General features: G+C 44.6%; 1 protein-coding gene across 4 annotated transcripts in view; it reads left to right on the forward strand.

Annotated features, from left to right (window-relative positions):
- The window catches only part of LOC122815299, a 623,971-nt gene that overhangs the window by 468,087 nt on the left and 143,644 nt on the right, over positions 1–12,240 (forward strand). The gene's annotated exons all lie outside the window — the stretch shown is intronic.

Here is a 12,240-nt window from a genome sequence, read left to right on the forward strand (position 1 = left end):
TGTTGCTGTGATGTGCCTCCCAGTTTTGTGCTGCTTTGTTTTATTTTTGTATTCTAACTAATCTTTCTGTTGCATTGGGCAAGCTTGTATCTGGCAGTGGAACCTCATGCTAGTGTCCACCTACCTAAAGTAATAAGTGCTTAGAAAACAAAACAGTGAACCGTAGTCACTCCAGGTGTAAAGTCTCTTTTTATTGAACTTGGATTAAATGCTTTCATTGTAATGCAATTAAAAATGACTTTCATAAATTCTTCTGTTGAACAAATGTATGAATTAGGTAGCCAGGGCAGGCATGAGTGGGGCCGATTGTGTGCAGGTAAACAAGTCATTGGGTGGTGTCATGTGGAGGTGCAGAAATGGCTTGGAAGGCTGGTCCCTGCCAAGAGGAAATACTGAGGACCAGAAGAGAATGAATGGGTTAGTTGGTACTGAGTTAGGTGGGTGCCTGAGATCAGCAAAGGATCTTGAGTTAAAAAAAATAAATAAAAGTAAAAGGAAATAAGTGAATCAGTAAAATTTGATTTTAAGTGATCTTACAAATAAATTCAGGTTTGGTGTATAGACTTAACCGTAAGTGGCAACTTGCTTTTAATATTTGAAATGCGGTATTTTGCCTTGGTGGAAGAATAGGAGATATGAATACTGAACAGCAAAATGTTTCAGAGGATGCAGTCTTATAAGGCGGTGTAAAGTCGTTATTACTAAGACAACTGAATGCTAAAGATGATATGGCATGAAGGGATAGTCAGTGACTCAGGAGCATGGATAGCACTTTATAAAATAAGGATGAAAAGTGCATTTAGAATATTGCTCCGGTTGGAGATGAGCATTTTTGCTACAGTGCTTTTGGTTCTGTGGTAAGCTGCCTTCTGTGTGGAGTCTGCACATCCTTCGTTTGTCCACCTGCATTTTCTGTATTGTCCCCCCCCCCCCCCAACTCGCGCATGTTCTAATTATAGAACAACTCCAAGATTGCTCTTCAGTAGGGGAAAAGGCAAATTTCCCAAACCCTGTTCTGCTGTCTCGCATAAAAAAGCCAAAGGACATGAATTTAATAATTTATGTAATTTGTTTGACATTTGTTGACTGGGTTGGTCCAGCTGAGGCAGAGCCCTTTTTCAGTGGAGACTCTGGGAGAAAAGCTCCACAGTAAATACATAAAATTAAGTTGATTTAGTACAAACATAATACAAAACCTCACATAGACATTTACAGTAGCAGCTTTAACATGCATTGCAATTAGAATCCACATTTCAGCACTTGTAGGTACAGTGCAGAGTACAAGAAATACAGATAAAATTTACAAGGCAAAAAATAGTGGTTAGTGTTAAAAGTAAGCGAGTACGGGTTTCTAAGCTTAGTCATTAAACTGTTGAAAGGTTGCATGCCAGAACAGATTAAACTGACTGTGAATGAGAGAAGAGGTGGTCAAGTTTGAAAAGAATTTTATAATAGTGTAGGTTAGAGCCAGAGAGGTAGGAAAGATGGCTTGCAATATTGGAATGAAGAGTGATTAGGAGGAAAGGTAGGGTTTCACTGATGTTAGTAGAAAGGTGAGAGAGAGGATAGCTTAGAGAGATGGGTCAGTCAGGGAGGATAGCACAGACAGCTTTTTTTTGGTTGTGATTTTTTTTACTGCCTTTCTGAGTTGGGGTTTAGGTCTAATGTATCTGATATCTAGTAGTTTATTCCAGTTCTCAGCAGGGTAACAGCTATAAATTTTTTTTCCTATGTTAGTATTGGGTTTGTGAATGGACAGGAGACTTGTCAAAGCTCCGGAGTGGTGTTCCTGGGGTAGATGTGATACTGGGACAGAAAGTGGGCTGGTATAGAATAGAATGAATTATCTGAAGTTGAGAGAGGAGGTTATGGAGGAATTCTAACCAGTTCAGTTTTCTAAGTGCTTAACAGTGATGAGAAGAGTATGGTAGATCAGCAGCAAATTTAGCTGCCTTGTAAGTGGATTGTAGTTTAGAAATGCGTGTGGCCTGTAAATTGGTGAGAATTTGAGAGCCGTACAGAAGGGTTGGTAAATAGGTAGGCATGCAATAGAGCTGTTTTGCCTTTACTTGAGAAGGTTTGTTTCTATAAAGGAGACCAAGTTTTGATGGGTTTTCTTAATGTTACTTACAACATGCAGGTCAAATTTTAGCTGGTCATCAATAATGACTCCTAGTAGTTTGGTGTGGCTTTCTAGTGTGATGGGTGTGTTATTGTGGGAAGTGATGGTTTCAGTGGGACAATTGTTTTTGGTACGAAGAGTAAGAGTTTGGTTGTCTTTGGGCTTAAGATTAGATGGTTTTGGATGAGCCAGTTTTCAGTAGACAAGAAGTCCTGTGTTGTAGTATAGAGTTTGGGAAGGGTATCAGCAGTGGTGATCACTGTGGAGTCATCTACATACTGGACTAGTGCTGGGGGTGGGGTAGAGGTAGATAATTGTCTAGTAAAAATATTAAATAGTGGTCCTAGAATTGACCCTTGGGGTACTCCAATCTGTATAGGGAGTTTGGGGGCAATAGCAAAGCTCCATTTAACGGATTGGAAACAGTTGCTGAGGTAACTAGAGACCCAGGAGATAGTGGTGGCAGATAGGTTTAATTGAGACTGTTTGTCGAACAGTAGGGTTGAGACTGTTTGTCGAACAGTAGGGGGTGGGAGACTTGTTTCAAATGCCTTTGAAAGGTCAAGAAAGAGACGGGAGACTAGTTTGATGTTCGTGTTTCACTGTTGCAGTCATTACATTTGGGTAATCTGCTGGCAGGTTGCCCTCAGTCGGCCTGAGCAACAAAGTCTTGGTTCCTGCATCGGTAGCGGTCTCCTCTTCCATGACGTCAGGGGTATAAAACATGCAGCCGACTCCATTTTAATCGGTCTTGTCACGCGGTGCCCGAAGCAGAAGCAGTTCACAAGTGCGAATCCTGAAATTTTCGTTTTCGACTTTCAGAACCAAAGTCTTCAAACTATAGCCAAGTACCCCGTTGGGGAAACTTTTTATTGCTCCTTACCAATGTCAATAAAAGTTAATTGTATTTCTTGTGGGAAGCAAATACCTCATTAGGATTTTCATTTGTACTGTATTCCTTGCCTAGGCCCTGACCACAAAGTGCCTTGCTGTCGGTTTTGTGCTAAATTTAACCAACGCACTATTAAGCGTCTGTATATTTTTGCTTCTAAATACTTTGGCTCAAGATTTAACTATCCTGAAATGTCATTGGTTAGCAATCCGACTTCCGGAATTCACAAAAAACACAAAGAAAAAGACAGACCATCTAGGTCCAAAACTGACGACAAAGCTTCTCCTAAGCCGTTCGCTGGTACTCAGTGAGGTGCTTTCGCAGCCCCTGATGCCCGCTACTTTTGATTCGCAAGCCTCTACCGAGACCCATTCGGAGTCCGGTATGCCACGAGCTTCCTCACGTATTACCTGCGGATGTTTCTCCCTTGGATGGGTCTGGAGCCACTGAGCAGGCACCGGCTTCTGAGGGTGTTTTCAGGCCTAAAGATTTGTGTATTAAATGGACACCATCATCAAAAACAAGGCCAAAACCAACTTCTGTGTCTAAAAAAAGACGCATGAGCCACGTGTTCAGGCCCCTATGCCTAAAAAACAAATGATCAAAATTGCAGAGGATTTAATTACGTTGATCAGGAGTTCCCTGCCCCCTCCTGCTAAGAGGCCTAGGCAAGACACTGATTTTGAATCTTCAGATCAGGTTTCCATTTCTTCTGATTCCTCTTCTGATCAGGAATTTTCTATTCTCCCTTATGAGGACTCTGATGCAGAAGAATCCATCCATTCTGCTTCTCCTGAGGATTTTTCTTTTGGAGAAACTCTGTATACCTTAAGGGAACATTTTCATTGGGAGAGTCAGGATTTTTCAGAATCCAAAAAGAGACTTAGGGTTTTTCTTCTTCTTCCTCAAAATAGGCCTTTGGCTGTACCTCCTGTTTTAGACATTGTTGATGTTGTCTCAGAATTCAGCATGGCTCCTGATTCCCTACCTCCAGCTCCTAGTAAGCTAGACAGATATTACAGGGATGTTCATCGTGTTACCCTGCTGCAGTCATCACACTTGGGTTATCCTGCCATCAGGCGGTCCCGCAGTCTGCCCGAATTCCAAAGTCTTGGTCTGGCGTCGGTTCCTGTCGCTTCTTCCCTGACGTCAGTGCGTCAGGGGTATATGAAGCATCCGACGCCATTTTCTTCAGTCTTTCTTGCCGCGCGGTGCCCGAAGCAGTAGCAGTTCGCAAGTGCCGGTCGGCCGACACCTGAGATTTTTGATTTGAATTTCAGTCCGAAGTCTTCAATAAAGCTAAGTACCCCGTTGGGGAACATTTTCTTGCCTCAGTCCAATGTTAGAAAAAGTTAACAATTGCATTTCTTGTGGGAAGCAAATACCTCATAAGGGCTTCCATTCCTATTGTATTCCTTGCCTAGGCCCAGACCATGACATCACAGGTTGTCGGTTTTGCGCTAGGTTTAATAAACGCACTATCAAACGCCGTTTTGACTTCGCATGGCATTATTTTGGTAGGAAATTCAATTATATCATGCCGTCGGAGCAGCCGACTACCGCAATTCGTAAAAAAACACAAGGATAAGGACAGGCAGCCTAGGAATAAGCCAGACCCCGAGGCCTCAGCCCGGGCCTGTCGCCATTCCTCCAGTTTTCAGCGAGGCGCCTACGGCAGCCCCTGACTACCGCAGAGCTGGAACCCCAGACAGCTGCAGACTCCCACGCGGAGTCTACTAGGCCAACGCAGCCATCTACCGACACCGGAGCAGATTTAGACACCAGTGCAGAGGAAAGACCTTCGGTGGCAGAAGGTGTCTTCAGACAGACAACTCTCACCATTAAATCTTATGCTAAACTTAAAAACTCCTTTAAAACCTAAGAAAACTGTTCATCAGTCAACAGATCAAGGCCCCATGCCTACGAAACAGATGCCTAAGATGGCTGAAGATTTAATTACCCTTCTCAGGGGTTCCCATCCCCCTCCTCATAAAAGACCAAGACAAGAGGAGGATTATGCATCCTATGACCAGGTTTCTCTCTCCTCAGATTCTTCTGAAGGAATAGGATTACACTTTTCCACCTTATGAGGATTCTGATGTTGAAGAGACTATTCCCTCAGCATCTCCCCCTGAAGACTACTCCTTTGGGGAAACATTACATACCATGAGGGAACATTTCCACTGGGAAGGCCAGGATTACTCGGATTCTATGAAAAGGCTCAGAGAGTTCCTTCTATTACCCCAGCACAGACCACTTGCTATTCCTCCTGTTTTAGATATTGTGGACGATGTCTACTTGGAGTCTAGTTTACATCCAGACTCTCTACCTCCTGCTCCAGCCAAACCAGACAGATACTACAGAGTACCGGACTCTCACAAATTCCTTTATAAAAGCCCTGTAGCTGACCCAGAAACCATATCCCAGGGTCCTAAGGGAGCAAAGGCTTCTATGGCTAAAAATCCTGTGCCCTCTGAAAGAGATTCCAGAGCCCTAGATAGATGAGGAAATAAAATATACACCTCTGCAACTCTGGCTATATGAGAGCATTAAATTGCCAGTTTCACATGTTGAAATATTAACAGTTCCTGATGTCTCAGTTGAAACAAAAAATGAGCACACACTCAGAACAGCCTGAGTTCAAGGAAATGCAGGATCTGTTGCATGCAGCTGAACAGGTGGGCAAGCATACTTTACAATGCGGATTTCATTCACTGGAAGCTTCCTGTAGAGCAGCTGTTACTGGCTCAGTCATTCATAGACATGCTTGGTTAAAAGAGCAAACCACCCCCCCCCCCCCGACCATGTTAAAGCAAAATTATTAGATGCACATTTACAACAGGATGTATTATTTGGTGTCAAAGCAGAAGAGGTTTTTAAAGAAAATGGAGGATAAGGCTAAATCTATGCAAACGGTCAAGGATTTCTTACAGGTACAACCCCCTCGCTTCAGCAGAAATTGGCCAACAAAAAATTGGTCCTTTCCAGCTTCAGACAGATCACAGAGGGGCAAATACAGACGCCCAAGGGGCAGAGGTCAGTCACAGGGCCCTTGCAAACCTCGCCAATGGGGTTCTGCTACCCAGAAAGGAGGAGAAGACTGGCCCCAAGCTAACCGAAGGCAGACACAAATGACTCTATCCTCAAACCACCAAGCAAATCTCTCCTGGCAACACCCCTGGGAGGAAAACTTGCATTTTTTGCAGACAACTGGCACATCATCACAAAAGACAAATGGGTTCTAAACATGGTCTCTCAAGGGTACAGATTCCACTTTCATACCTTATCAAGGATCAAAGGAATGCCAAACCTGCCACCAAATCAATGGGCAGAGGCACAAAAACAAATTACAGCTCTCATGATCATGAGAGCCATTCAACAGGTACCTACACAGGAGCAGGGACAAGGATTTTACTCAAGACTCTTGGACAAAGCATGGAGACCCATTCTGGATCTCTCAGTTGTGAACACCTATCTGCAAGTACCAAAATTCAAGATGCTAACACTACAGCAGCTTCTTCCCATGCTGGGCAAGAATGCTTGGCTAGTCACTTTGGACCTCAAGGAGGCATACCTGCATGTCCCTATCAGACAAAGTTGCAGAAGATACCTCCGCTTCATTGCAGGTTCAACACATTATCAGTTCTGTGCACTGCCCTTTGGCTTATCTACTGTGCCCAGGGTCTTCACAAAATGCCTGGCACCAGTAATTGCATACTGCAGACAGAGGAATTCAAATATACCCATACCTGGATGACTGTCTTATTCAAGCAGAAAGCAAGGACATTCTTTTACAGCATCTGGCATTTGTCAAACACCTAAGTTGCCTAGGGTACACAGTAAACGAAAAGAAATCAAAACTAGTGCCCTCACAAAACATAACATTCCTGGGTGCCAGCTTGAATACAACGGCCCAGATGGCTTATCTCACGCCAGACAAACGACAATTGTCTCAATATTTCAAAATAATGGCAACAAAGACCCAACTCCCTGCAAGAAAAATTCTGCAGGCCTTGGGATTCATGGCATCTTGCATTCTACTAATACCCTTTTCAAAACTGCATATGAAGAAATTACAATGGTACCTGAAAAGTGTATGGACTCAGCACAGCCACAGCTTGGAAACAATGATTCCACTCATTCCCTGCCTTCAACAGGAGTTTCTGTGGTTGGCACAGGCATGTCACCTCAACAAGGGTCAGCCTTTCACCTTACCCACAGCCAGGCAAACTATGACAACAGATGCATCGGACTATGCCTGGGGAGCACACATGGCAGGACAGTGCATTCAGGGCAAATGGACTACAGATCAAAGACACCTGCATATCAATCAAAAAGAAATGCTAGCAGTGCAGAATGCCCTAACAGCTTTCAAGGACCTTCTACACCCAGGACAACTACTAAGGACAGACAACACCACAGTTATGTGGTACATAAACAAGCAAGGGGGCACACATTCCTACCCTCTATGCCAGCAAGCAATGACCTTGTGGAACACTGTACTGTCTTACCAGGTTCAATTACAAGCACAGTTCCTGCCAGGAAAGACGACCTAAGCAGAAACATCATGGATCCACACGAATGTAAACTAGATCCACAAGTATTTGCAACGATGGCTCAAAAATGGGGACACCCAGACCTAGATCTGTTTGCAAGCCCCCACAACCACCAACTTCAAAAATTTTACACAAGGACCTTCCATCCACTAGCTTGGAAAGTGGACGCTCTCTCATTCAGTTGGAAAATATTAACAGTCTATGCCTTCCCTCCACTGCCTCTTCTAGCAAATGTACTGCTGAAAGTCAGATTAGAGAGGCCACAAATGATTCTCGTTGCACCAGATTGGCCACGCCAATATTGGTATCCAATTTTAAGGACCATGGCCCAGGGCCCACCATGGATTTTGCCACAAATTCCTCACCTGCTCACCCAGCGAGACAATCTGATTCTACACAGCCAGCTCAAGACTTTAAACCTGGCTGCATGGCAAATTGCCTAAACAACCAGCTAACACTTTTATCCAAAGCTGTTATGTCATTCTGGAGGCCAGGAGGCCCAGCACCAGGAAAACCTATTCAGACAAATGGAAAATATTTTGCTTCTGGAACCAGGCTAAAGGCCTAAATCCCCTGGAGCCGAACATTCCTCAGATTCTACAATATTTAACTGAGATGTTACACAAAGGACTTTCCTTTTCATCTATTAAGATCCACGCCTCAGTAATTTCAGCTCATTACAGCACGGATCCTCCTTTATTTTCACATCCACTCCTAAGACAGTACCTCAGAGGGGCTAAGAACTTAAGACCGCCAAGAAGAGCTCCAACACCTACTTGGGATCTCAACTTTGTCGTGGAAAAGCTTACACTGCCGCCCTTTGAACCAGCTTTTTCAACTGACTTAAATTTTTTTTCATGGAAAACTGCCCTACTTCTAGCAATAACCTCAGCTAGAAGAGTCTCAAAGCTACAGGCACTAATGGCAGTGGAACCCTTCCTCATTTTTCATCAAGACGTAGTTTCTCTATGAATTAATCCTTCCTTTATGCCAAAAGTGGTATCCAGTGTGGCCCTAAACCAAACCATTCACTTGCCCACCTTCTTCCCAAATCCCCAGAACAAAGGAGAAAGACTCCTGCACTCTTTGGACATTCACAGGCAATTACGTTACTACTTGGATAAAACTAAGGCTTTCAGGAAAAACTGACCAGCTCTTTGTAGCCTTTGCTACAAGATCGCAAGGAAAAGCTATCTCAAAACAGACCATTTCTAAATGGATAGGACATTGCATACATTTCTGCTACACACATCATGGGAAACCAGTACCTGCTAACATTAGGTCCCACTCCACCAGGGCTACAGCTACATCAGCAGCCTTTCTCAGGGGAGTGCCAACCAAGGATATTCTGGAAGCTGCTACTTGGAGTTCACTGCACACCTTCACCAAATACCATCACTTACCTCTTTACTCTAAGCTGGTTTTGCCACTGCAGTTTTGCAGGGCCTACTAGCCTCTTCTAACCCTGTTTGACTCCCTCCCCTTCTTATCTTTGGGATTCAACCCAAGTGTGATGACTGCAGCAGGGTAACACAATGAACATAGTACAGTTTTGTACCTACCATAACTGTAGATGTTAGAGTGTTCGCCCTGCTGCAGTCCAGGTTACCCTCCCTCCATCCCCTCTGAACTAGCTGAACTTATCTCTACCACCTTATCCTGTACTACCTCCTTGGTGTATTTGCTTGTACCCAAGGGTTTTGTGTATGTATATATATATATATATATATATATATATATATATATATATATATATATATATATATATATATATATATATATATATATATATATATATATATATATATATATATATATATATATATCTTTTGGGGGCACCTGACATCTGGGGCAAGAAAAACTGAAGAAAATTGTCAGATGCCTCTTGTGTACCCCTGACGCACTGACGTCAGGGAAGAAGCGACAGCAACCGACGCCGGACCAAGACTTTGGAATTCGGGCCGACTGCGGGTCCGCCTGACGGCAGGATAACCCAAGTGTGATGACTGCAGCAGGATGAACACTCTAACATCTACATTTATGGTAGGTACAAAACTGTACTTTCCTGACTCCCACAAGTTTCTTTTCAAAAATCCTACTGCTGACCCTGAAACAATTTCTCAGGGTCCCAAGGGTGTTAAGGCTTCTACTGCTAAAAATCCTACCCCTTCTGATAGAGACTCCAGGGCGCTGGATAGATAGGGTAAGAAGGTTTATACGTCTGCAACCCTGGCAATCGGGGCTTTAAACGGTCAGTTTCATATGCTTAAATATCAATAGCATGTCATGGGCTTACCTAAACAGAAAATGTTGATTTGTGATTGTGTGGAAAATAGAGTTACAGGATTTATTGCATTCAGCTGAACAAGTTGGAAAGCATACTTTGCAATGTGGTTTTGATTCCTTGGAGGCCTCTTGCAGGGCTGCCATAACTGGATCTGTGATAAGAAGGCATGATTGGCTCAAGGAGCAAAATCTGACCTGATCATGTTAAAGCTAAATTGTTGGATGCTCCTTTGCAACAGGACAGTCTGTTTGGTAATAAGGCAGAAGAAGTTTTGAAAAAGATGGAGGACAAAGCTAAATCTATGCAAACTGTAAAAGCTTTCTTGCAAGTGCAGCCACCCAGGTTCAGTAGGCACTGGCCTACTAAGAATTGGTCCTTTCCAGTACCCAACAGAGCCGCTCAGGTCAAACCCAGACACTCCAAAGGCTCCAGGTTTCAGTCACAAGGAACTTACAGAACAAAACAATGGGGTGCCTCCACCTCCAAATCTGGAAGTAGCAAAGCACCCCCCTACGGTAAACTGTCTCAATGACTTTCCTCTGCCATTTCCAAGCACTTATCTTTTGGCAGCCCCTTTGCGGGGGGGGGGGGGGGGACTAGCACATGTTAAGTTGTCAATCTCGCCTTCATTCTTGCTGGATGGCTTCAGAGCCGATCCTCTGCTCCGACTCGGCATATACTAAAGCTCAAGAGCTATTTTTTACCGGCTTGAGGCTCCTCTATATGCCACAATGCTAGGCGCTAACTACCTAGATCTAGTTTGCCACTTTAGCTGTGAGGTTGCGTTTTTGCCGGCTCTCAGATTAGATTTTGAAAAAGTTTTCTGGTAAGGTTTTCACTTATTTTCAGTGTTAGTGTACTGTTATATCCTGTTTTACCCCTTTAGTTTATCCGCCATATATTGTCCCCCTTTTGGGTCTATTTTCTATCTCCCTCGGCCCTACTGCCATTCCTTATATTAGGCCTTCAGGCTAAGTTTTACTTTAGTTTTTAAGTTAAACTGTTAGTTAATTTTCAGTTTAATATATATATATATATATATATATATATATATATATATATATATATATATATAGTTGTTTTTAATCTTAGTCTCTTCGGTGTGTGTGGTGTGACTGGACTAAGATACTTTAGTGTGGGTGTGTGGTTGTGTGTGTGTTTTACTTGTCATCCCTTCAGGATGTCTAAAGAGTCCAAGGTCTCGGGCTTCAAGAAGTGTGACTCATGCTGTCAGAAAATGTGTCTGACAGACTGTCACACTTGTGTTTATTGCCTGGGCCCTCTACACCTGCAGGACTCTTGTTCTGTCTGCCATGCATTCAGTCCAAGAGTCCTGCAGGAACGCAGAAACAAGATGATTTTGAGAGGCTTGTTGAAGCCCGAAGGTTCCCTGGCCAAGTCTTCGGGCAAACCTTCGAAGCCCACCAAGTCACCGGCTCCGCGTACAGAGCCTCCAACCAGTGGTGCTATCTCGGCTTCTACATCGTCTCCGACTGGAACTGATGCTACAAAAACTCAGTCGGCTCAGATAGTCATCTCTGAACCGTCCTCGAGTCGTAAGCGCTCCAGGTCCCCTTCATTGGAGTCAGTCCATTTGGCTCGGAGATCTCCTTTGCTCTCGGAGCGCAGCCATCGGTCCCATTCCTCTCTTCCAGGCTTTCGGATCATGACCTCGAGAGGGTGGTTAGCAGACTTCTTAAGTTGCAGGCACTGGCCCAGATGCTTCACAGTCCTCATCAGACAGCGGCTATTCCCATTCCATCGTCGATTCCTCCTCAGACTCCTCCTCTGAGCTTGGAGCTGGAGTTTGTGGGAGCCGGTACCGTTGACGCGTCTGAGCCAATACCACAACTTTCGGCTCTGTCTTCAGCTCCGATTTCCTCTGTGGTGCCATCCTTGGAGGGATCTGGGCGCCATGACTCCCTCGTCGGCTCCGAGGGGGTGAGTGGCATCGGACCCTTGTCCGTCCCCGTTCTTTCTCTCTGAGCCTAGACGCAGGCGAGTTTGTCCCCGACATCTGCCTCGGAGCCATCCCTCTCGGTGCCGGGAGGGGTCCTTATCTCTTCGGAGCGGGGACCTTCTTCCCTGCCTGATAGGGGTGCTTTCGAGGTCATAAGGAGTGTGCTGGCCCCTGTGCCTGCTCCTCTGTCTGTTCCCTCAGCTCCTCCCACTGTAGTGCCTGCTACGGTCTCTACCCATCCTCTCAACCCTGACCGCAGAGATCCTACGCCTCAGGTGCCCCCATTGGGAGCATCCTCTTCTTCTGAGGTCTCCCCTGATCCGTCAGGGGAACCCCCCCCCCCCGGAAGAGGAAATGTAGGAGCAAGCATGTTGACTCCCCTGAGGCCGTCACATCTGATACCGACTTGGATGAGTCAGAAGG

Source organism: Protopterus annectens, chromosome 11.part0 (genome assembly GCF_019279795.1).
Source record: "Protopterus annectens isolate FY-2018-M chromosome 11.part0, PAN1.0, whole genome shotgun sequence".
Taxonomy (NCBI): domain Eukaryota; kingdom Metazoa; phylum Chordata; order Ceratodontiformes; family Protopteridae; genus Protopterus; species Protopterus annectens.